Source organism: Pseudophryne corroboree, chromosome 5 (genome assembly GCF_028390025.1).
Source record: "Pseudophryne corroboree isolate aPseCor3 chromosome 5, aPseCor3.hap2, whole genome shotgun sequence".
Taxonomy (NCBI): domain Eukaryota; kingdom Metazoa; phylum Chordata; class Amphibia; order Anura; family Myobatrachidae; genus Pseudophryne; species Pseudophryne corroboree.
In genome coordinates this window covers 759,686,234-759,695,321 of record NC_086448.1, presented here as the reverse complement: position 1 = coordinate 759,695,321, position 9,088 = coordinate 759,686,234, and positions in this window count along the sequence as shown.

The window sequence follows — 9,088 nt, the reverse complement described above, 5'->3', positions numbered from 1 at the left end:
AGTAGCGTCCTTATGCATAATGCCCCCCAGTAGTAGTAGCATCCTTATGCATAATGCCCCCCCAGTAGTAGTAGCGTCCTTATACATAATGCACCCCCAGTAGTAGTAGCGTCCTTATGCATAATGCCCCCCAGTAGTAGTAGCATCCTTATGCATAATGCCCCCCCCAGTAGGAGTAGCGTCCTTATGCATAATGCCCCCCAGTAGTAGTAGCATCCTTATGCATAATGCCCCCCCAGTAGCAGTAGCGTCCTTATACATAATGCACCCCCAGTAGTAGTAGCGTCCTTATGCATAATGCCCCCCAGTAGTAGTAGCGTCCTTATACATAATGCCCCCCCAGTAGTAGTAGCATCCTTATACATAATGCCCCCCCCAGTAGTTGTAGCGTCGTTATACATAATGCACCCCCAGTAGTAGTAGCATCCTTATACATAATGCCCCCCCAGTAGTAGTAGCGTCCTTATACATAATGCCCCCCCAGTAGTAGTAGCGTCCTTATACATAATGCCCCCCCAGTAGTTGTAGCGTCCTTATACATAATGCACCCGCAGTAGTAGTAGCATCCTTATGCATAATGCCCCCCAGTAGTAGTAGCATCCTTATGCATAATGCCCCCCATTAGTAGTAGCATCCTTATGCATAATGCCCCCCAGTAGTAGTAGCGTCCTTATGCATAATGCCCCCCCAGTAGTAGTAGCATCCTTATACATAATGCCCCCCCAGTAGTTGTAGCGTCCTTATACATAATGCACCCCCAGTAGTAGTAGCATCCTTATACATAATGCCCCCCAGTAGTAGTAGCATCCTTATACATAATGCCCCCCCAGTAGTAGTAGCATCCTTATGCATAATGCCCCCCCCCAGTAGTAGTAGCATCCTTATACATAATGCCCCCCCCCCAGTAGTAGTAGCATCCTTATACATAATGCCCCCCAGTAGTAGTAGCATCCTTATACATAATGCCCCCCCAGTGGTAGTAGCAGCATCCTTATGCATAATGCCCCCCCCAGTAGTAGTAGCATCCTTATACATAATGCCCCCCCAATAGTAGTAGTATCCTTATGCATAATGCCCCCCCAGTAGTAGTAGCATCCTTATGCATAATGCCCCCCAGTAGTTGTAGCGTCCTTATACATAATGCACCCCCAGTAGTAGTAGCATCCTTATACATAATGCCCCCCAGTAGTAGTAGCATCCTTATACATAATGCCCCCCCCCCAGTAGTAGTAGCATCCTTATGCATAATGCCCCCCCCAGTAGTAGTAGCATCCTTATACATAATGCCCCCCAGTAGTAGTAGCATCCTTATACATAATGCCCCCCCCAGTGGTAGTAGCAGCATCCTTATGCATAATGCCCCCCCCCAGTAGTAGTAGCATCCTTATACATAATGCCCCCCCAGTAGTAGTAGCATCCTTATGCATAATGCCCCCCAGTAGTAGTAGCATCCTTATACATAATGCCCCCCAGTAGTAGTAGCATCCTTATGCATAATGCCCCCCAGTAGTAGTAGCATCCTTATGCATAATGCCCCCCAGTAGTAGTAGCATCCTTATGCATAATGCCCCCCAGTAGTAGTAGCATCCTTATGCATAATGCCCCCCCAGTAGTAGTAGCGTCCTTATACATAATGCACCCCCAGTAGTAGTAGCGTCCTTATGCATAATGCCCCCCAGTAGTAGTAGCATCCTTATGCATAATGCCCCCCCCCAGTAGGAGTAGCGTCCTTATGCATAATGCCCCCCAGTAGTAGTAGCGTCCTTATGCATAATGCCCCCCCAGTAGGAGTAGCGTCCTTATGCATAATGCACCCCCAGTAGTAGTAGCGTCCTTATGCATAATGCCCCCCAGTAGTAGTAGCGTCCTTATACATAATGCCCCCCCCAGTAGTTGTAGCGTCCTTATACATAATGCACCCCCAGTAGTAGTAGCAGCATCCTTATACATAATGCCCCCCAGTAGTAGTAGCATCCTTATACATAATGCCCCCCCAGTAGTAGTAGCATCCTTATGCATAATGCCCCCCCCCCCCAGTAGTAGTAGCATCCTTATACATAATGCCCCCCCCAGTAGTAGTAGCATCCTTATACATAATGCCCCCCAGTAGTAGTAGCATCCTTATACATAATGCCCCCCCCCCAGTAGTAGTAGCATCCTTATACATAATGCCCCCCAGTAGTAGTAGCATCCTTATACATAATGCCCCCCCAGTGGTAGTAGCAGCATCCTTATGCATAATGCCCCCCCAGTAGTAGTAGCATCCTTATACATAATGCCCCCCCAGTAGTAGTAGCATCCTTATGCATAATGCCCCCCAGTAGTAGTAGCATCCTTATACATAATGCCCCCCAGTAGTAGTAGCATCCTTATGCATAATGCCCCCCAGTAGTAGTAGCATCCTTATGCATAATGCCCCCCAGTAGTAGTAGCATCCTTATGCATAATGCCCCCCCAGTAGTAGTAGCGTCCTTATGCATAATGCCCCACAGTAGTAGTAGCGTCCTTATACATAATGCCCCCCCAGTAGTAGTAGCGTCCTTATGCATAATGCCCCCCCAGTAGGAGTAGCGTCCTTATGCATAATGCCCCCCCAGTAGGAGTAGCGTCCTTATGCATAATGCCCCCCAGTAGTAGTAGCATCCTTATGCATAATGCCCCCCCAGTAGTAGTAGCGTCCTTATACATAATGCACCCCCAGTAGTAGTAGCGTCCTTATGCATAATGCCCCCCAGTAGTAGTAGCGTCCTTATACATAATGCCCCCCCCAGTAGTTGTAGCGTCCTTATACATAATGCACCCCCAGTAGTAGTAGCAGCATCCTTATACATAATGCCCCCCAGTAGTAGTAGCATCCTTATACATAATGCCCCCCCAGTAGTAGTAGCATCCTTATGCATAATGCCCCCCCCAGTAGTAGTAGCATCCTTATACATAATGCCCCCCCCCAGTAGTAGTAGCATCCTTATACATAATGCCCCCCAGTAGTAGTAGCATCCTTATACATAATGCCCCCCCCCAGTAGTAGTAGCATCCTTATACATAATGCCCCCCCCAGTAGTAGTAGCATCCTTATACATAATGCCCCCCAGTAGTAGTAGCATCCTTATACATAATGCCCCCCCAGTGGTAGTAGCATCCTTATGCATAATGCCCCCCAGTAGTAGTAGCATCCTTATACATAATGCACCCCCAGTAGTAGTAGCATCCTTATGCATAATGCCCCCCAGTAGTAGTAGCATCCTTATACATAATGCCCCCCCAGTAGTTGTAGCGTCCTTATACATAATGCACCCCCAGTAGTAGTAGCATCCTTATGCATAATGCCCCCCAGTAGTAGTAGCATCCTTATGCATAATGCCCCCCAGTAGTAGTAGCATCCTTATGCATAATGCCCCCCAGTAGTAGTAGCATCCTTATACATAATGCCCCCCCAGTAGTTGTAGCGTCCTTATACATAATGCACCCCCAGTAGTAGTAGCATCCTTATACATAATGCCCCCCCAGTAGTAGTAGCATCCTTATACATAATGCCCCCCCAGTAGTAGTAGCGTCCTTATACATAATGCCCCCCCAGTAGTTGTAGCGTCCTTATACATAATGCACCCCCAGTAGTAGTAGCGTCATTATGCATAATGCCCCCCCAGTAGTAGTAGCATCCTTATGCATAATGCCCCCCATTAGTAGTAGCATCCTTATGCATAATGCCCCCCCAGTAGTAGTAGCGTCCTTATGCATAATGCCCCCCCAGTAGTAGTAGCATCCTTATACATAATGCCCCCCCAGTAGTTGTAGCGTCCTTATACATAATGCACCCCCAGTAGTAGTAGCATCCTTATACATAATGCCCCCCAGTAGTAGTAGCATCCTTATACATAATGCCCCCCCAGTAGTAGTAGCATCCTTATGCATAATGCCCCCCCCCAGTAGTAGTAGCATCCTTATACATAATGCCCCCCCCCAGTAGTAGTAGCATCCTTATACATAATGCCCCCCAGTAGTAGTAGCATCCTTATACATAATGCCCCCCCAGTGGTAGTAGCAGCATCCTTATGCATAATGCCCCCCCAGTAGTAGTAGCATCCTTATACATAATGCCCCCCCAGTAGTAGTAGCATCCGTATGCATAATGCCCCCCAGTAGTAGTAGCATCCTTATACATAATGCCCCCCCAGTAGTAGTAGCATCCTTATGCATAATGCCCCCCAGTAGTAGTAGCATCCTTATGCATAATGCCCCCCAGTAGTAGTAGCATCCTTATGCATAATGCCCCCCCAGTAGTAGTAGCGTCCTTATGCATAATGCCCCCCAGTAGTAGTAGCATCCTTATACATAATGCACCCCCAGTAGTAGTAGCGTCCTTATGCATAATGCCCCCCCAAGTAGGAGTAGCGTCCTTATGCATAATGCCCCCCCAGTAGGAGTAGCGTCCTTATGCATAATGCCCCCCAGTAGTAGTAGCATCCTTATGCATAATGCCCCCCAGTAGTAGTAGCATCCTTATGCATAATGCCCCCCCAGTAGTAGTAGCGTCCTTATACATAATGCACCCCCAGTAGTAGTAGCGTCCTTATGCATAATGCCCCCCAGTAGTAGTAGCGTCCTTATGCATAATGCCCCCCAGTAGTAGTAGCATCCTTATACATAATGCCCACCCAGTAGTAGTAGCATCCTTATGCATAATGCCCCCCAGTAACAGTAGCATCCTTATACATAATGCCCCCCAGTAGTAGTAGCATCCTTATACATAATGCCCCCCAGTAATAGTAGCATCCTTATGCATAATGCCCCCCAGTAACAGTAGCATCCTTATACATAATGCCCCCCAGTAGTAGTAGCATCCTTATGCATAATGCCCCCCAGTAGTAGTAGCATCCTTATGCATAATGCCCACCCAGTAGTAGTAGCATCCTTATGCATAATGCCACCCAGTAGTAGTAGCATCCTTATGCATAATGCCCCCCAGTAACAGTAGCATCCTTATACATAATGCCCCCCAGTAGTAGTAGCATCCTTATACATAATGCCCCCCAGTAGTAGTAGCATCCTTATGCATAATGCCCCCCCCCCAGTAGTAGTAGCATCCTTATACATAATGCCCCCCCCAGTAGTAGTAGCATCCTTATACATAATGCCCCCCAGTATTAGTAGCATCCTTATACATAATGCCCCCCCAGTGGTAGTAGCAGCATCCTTATGCATAATGCCCCCCCCAGTAGTAGTAGCATACTTATACATAATGCCCCCCCAGTAGTAGTAGCATCCTTATGCATAATGCCCCCCAGTAGTAGTAGCATCCTTATGCATAATGCCCCCCCAGTAGTAGTAGCGTCCTTATGCATAATGCCCCCCAGTAGTAGTAGCATCCTTATACATAATGCACCCCCAGTAGTAGTAGCGTCCTTATGCATAATGCCCCCCCCAGTAGGAGTAGCGTCCTTATGCATAATGCCCCCCCAGTAGGAGTAGCGTCCTTATGCATAATGCCCCCCAGTAGTAGTAGCATCCTTATGCATAATGCCCCCCCAGTAGTAGTAGCGTCCTTATACATAATGCACCCCCAGTAGTAGTAGCGTCCTTATGCATAATGCCCCCCAGTAGTAGTAGCATCCTTATGCATAATGCCCCCCCCAGTAGGAGTAGCGTCCTTATGCATAATGCCCCCCAGTAGTAGTAGCATCCTTATGCATAATGCCCCCCCAGTAGCAGTAGCGTCCTTATACATAATGCACCCCCAGTAGTAGTAGCGTCCTTATGCATAATGCCCCCCAGTAGTAGTAGCGTCCTTATACATAATGCCCCCCCAGTAGTAGTAGCATCCTTATACATAATGCCCCCCCAGTAGTTGTAGCGTCCTTATACATAATGCACCCCCAGTAGTAGTAGCATCCTTATACATAATGCCCCCCCAGTAGTAGTAGCGTCCTTATACATAATGCCCCCCCAGTAGTAGTAGCGTCCTTATACATAATGCCCCCCCAGTAGTTGTAGCGTCCTTATACATAATGCACCCCCAGTAGTAGTAGCATCCTTATGCATAATGCCCCCCAGTAGTAGTAGCATCCTTATGCATAATGCCCCCCATTAGTAGTAGCATCCTTATGCATAATGCCCCCCAGTAGTAGTAGCGTCCTTATGCATAATGCCCCCCCAGTAGTAGTAGCATCCTTATACATAATGCTCCCCCAGTAGTTGTAGCGTCCTTATACATAATGCACCCCCAGTAGTAGTAGCATCCTTATACATAATGCCCCCCCAGTAGTAGTAGCATCCTTATACATAATGCCCCCCCAGTAGTAGTAGCATCCTTATGCATAATGCCCCCCCCCCAGTAGTAGTAGCATCCTTATACATAATGCCCCCCCCAGTTGTAGTAGCATCCTTATACATAATGCCCCCCAGTAGTAGTAGCATCCTTATACATAATGCCCCCCCCAGTGGTAGTAGCAGCATCCTTATGCATAATGCCCCCCAGTAGTAGTAGCATCCTTATACATAATGCCCCCCCAGTAGTAGTAGCATCCTTATGCATAATGCCCCCCAGTAGTAGTAGCATCCTTATGCATAATGCCCCCCAGTAGTAGTAGCATCCTTATGCATAATGCCCCCCCAGTAGTAGTAGCATCCTTATACATAATGCACCCCCAGTAGTAGTAGCGTCCTTATGCATAATGCCCCCCCAGTAGGAGTAGCGTCCTTATGCATAATGCCCCCCAGTAGGAGTAGCGTCCTTATGCATAATGCCCCCCCAGTAGTAGTAGCATCCTTATGCATAATGCCCCCCAGTAGTAGTAGCATCCTTATGCATAATGCCCCCCAGTAGTAGTAGCATCCTTATGCATAATGCCCCCCAGTAGTAGTAGCATCCTTATGCATAATGCCCCCCAGTAGTAGTAGCATCCTTATGCATAATGCCCCCCCAGTAGTAGTAGCGTCCTTATGCATAATGCCCCCCAGTAGTAGTAGCGTCCTTATACATAATGCCCCCCAGTAGTAGTAGCATCCTTATGCATAATGCCCCCCAGTAGTAGTAGCATCCTTATGCATAATGCCCCCCAGTAGTAGTAGCATCCTTATGCATAATGCCCCCCCAGTAGTAGTAGCGTCCTTATGCATAATGCCCCCCAGTAGTAGTAGCGTCCTTATACATAATGCCCCCCCAGTAGTAGTAGCGTCCTTATGCATAATGCCCCCCCAGTAGGAGTAGCGTCCTTATGCATAATGCCCCCCCAGTAGGAGTAGCGTCCTTATGCATAATGCCCCCCAGTAGTAGTAGCATCCTTATGCATAATGCCCCCCCAGTAGTAGTAGCGTCCTTATACATAATGCACCCCCAGTAGTAGTAGCGTCCTTATGCATAATGCCCCCCAGTAGTAGTAGCGTCCTTATACATAATGCCCCCCCAGTAGTTGTAGCGTCCTTATACATAATGCACCCCCAGTAGTAGTAGCAGCATCCTTATACATAATGCCCCCCCAGTAGTAGTAGCATCCTTATACATAATGCCCCCCCCAGTAGTAGTAGCATCCTTATGCATAATGCCCCCCCAGTAGTAGTAGCATCCTTATACATAATGCCCCCCCCCAGTAGTAGTAGCATCCTTATACATAATGCCCCCCCAGTAGTAGTAGCATCCTTATACATAATGCCCCCCCCCCAGTAGTAGTAGCATCCTTATACATAATGCCCCCCCAGTAGTAGTAGCATCCTTATACATAATGCCCCCCCAGTAGTAGTAGCATCCTTATACATAATGCCCCCCCAGTGGTAGTAGCATCCTTATGCATAATGCCCCCCAGTAGTAGTAGCATCCTTATACATAATGCACCCCCAGTAGTAGTAGCATCCTTATGCATAATGCCCCCCCAGTAGTAGTAGCATCCTTATACATAATGCCCCCCCAGTAGTTGTAGCGTCCTTATACATAATGCACCCCCAGTAGTAGTAGCATCCTTATGCATAATGCCCCCCAGTAGTAGTAGCATCCTTATGCATAATGCCCCCCCAGTAGTAGTAGCATCCTTATGCATAATGCCCCCCAGTAGTAGTAGCGTCCTTATGCATAATGCCCCCCAGTAGTAGTAGCGTCCTTATACATAATGCCCCCCAGTAGTAGTAGCATCCTTATACATAATGCCCCCCCAGTAGTTGTAGCGTCCTTATACATAATGCACCCCCAGTAGTAGTAGCATCCTTATACATAATGCCCCCCCAGTAGAAGTAGCATCCTTATACATAATGCCCCCCCAGTAGTAGTAGCATCCTTATACATAATCCCCCCCAGTAGTTGTAGCGTCCTTATACATAATGCACCCCCAGTAGTAGTAGCGTCCTTATGCATAATGCCCCCCAGTAGTAGTAGCATCCTTATGCATAATGCCCCCCATTAGTAGTAGCATCCTTATGCATAATGCCCCCCAGTAGTAGTAGCGTCCTTATGCATAATGCCCCCCCCAGTAGTAGTAGCATCCTTATACATAATGCCCCCCCCAGTAGTTGTAGCGTCCTTATACATAATGCACCCCCAGTAGTAGTAGCATCCTTATACATAATGCCCCCCAGTAGTAGTAGCATCCTTATACATAATGCCCCCCAGTAGTAGTAGCATCCTTATGCATAATGCCCCCCCCCCAGTAGTAGTAGCATCCTTATACATAATGCCCCCCCAGTAGTAGTAGCATCCTTATACATAATGCCCCCCAGTAGTAGTAGCATCCTTATACATAATGCCCCCCCAGTGGTAGTAGCAGCATCCTTATGCATAATGCCCCCCCAGTAGTAGTAGCATCCTTATACATAATGCCCCCCCCAGTAGTAGTAGCATCCTTATGCATAATGCCCCCCAGTAGTAGTAGCATCCTTATACATAATGCCCCCCCAGTAGTAGTAGCATCCTTATGCATAATGCCCCCCAGTAGTAGTAGCATCCTTATGCATAATGCCCCCCAGTAGTAGTAGCATCCTTATGCATAATGCCCCCCCAGTAGTAGTAGCGTCCTTATGCATAATGCCCCCCAGTAGTAGTAGCATCCTTATACATAATGCACCCCCAGTAGTAGTAGCGTCCTTATGCATAATGCCCCCCCAG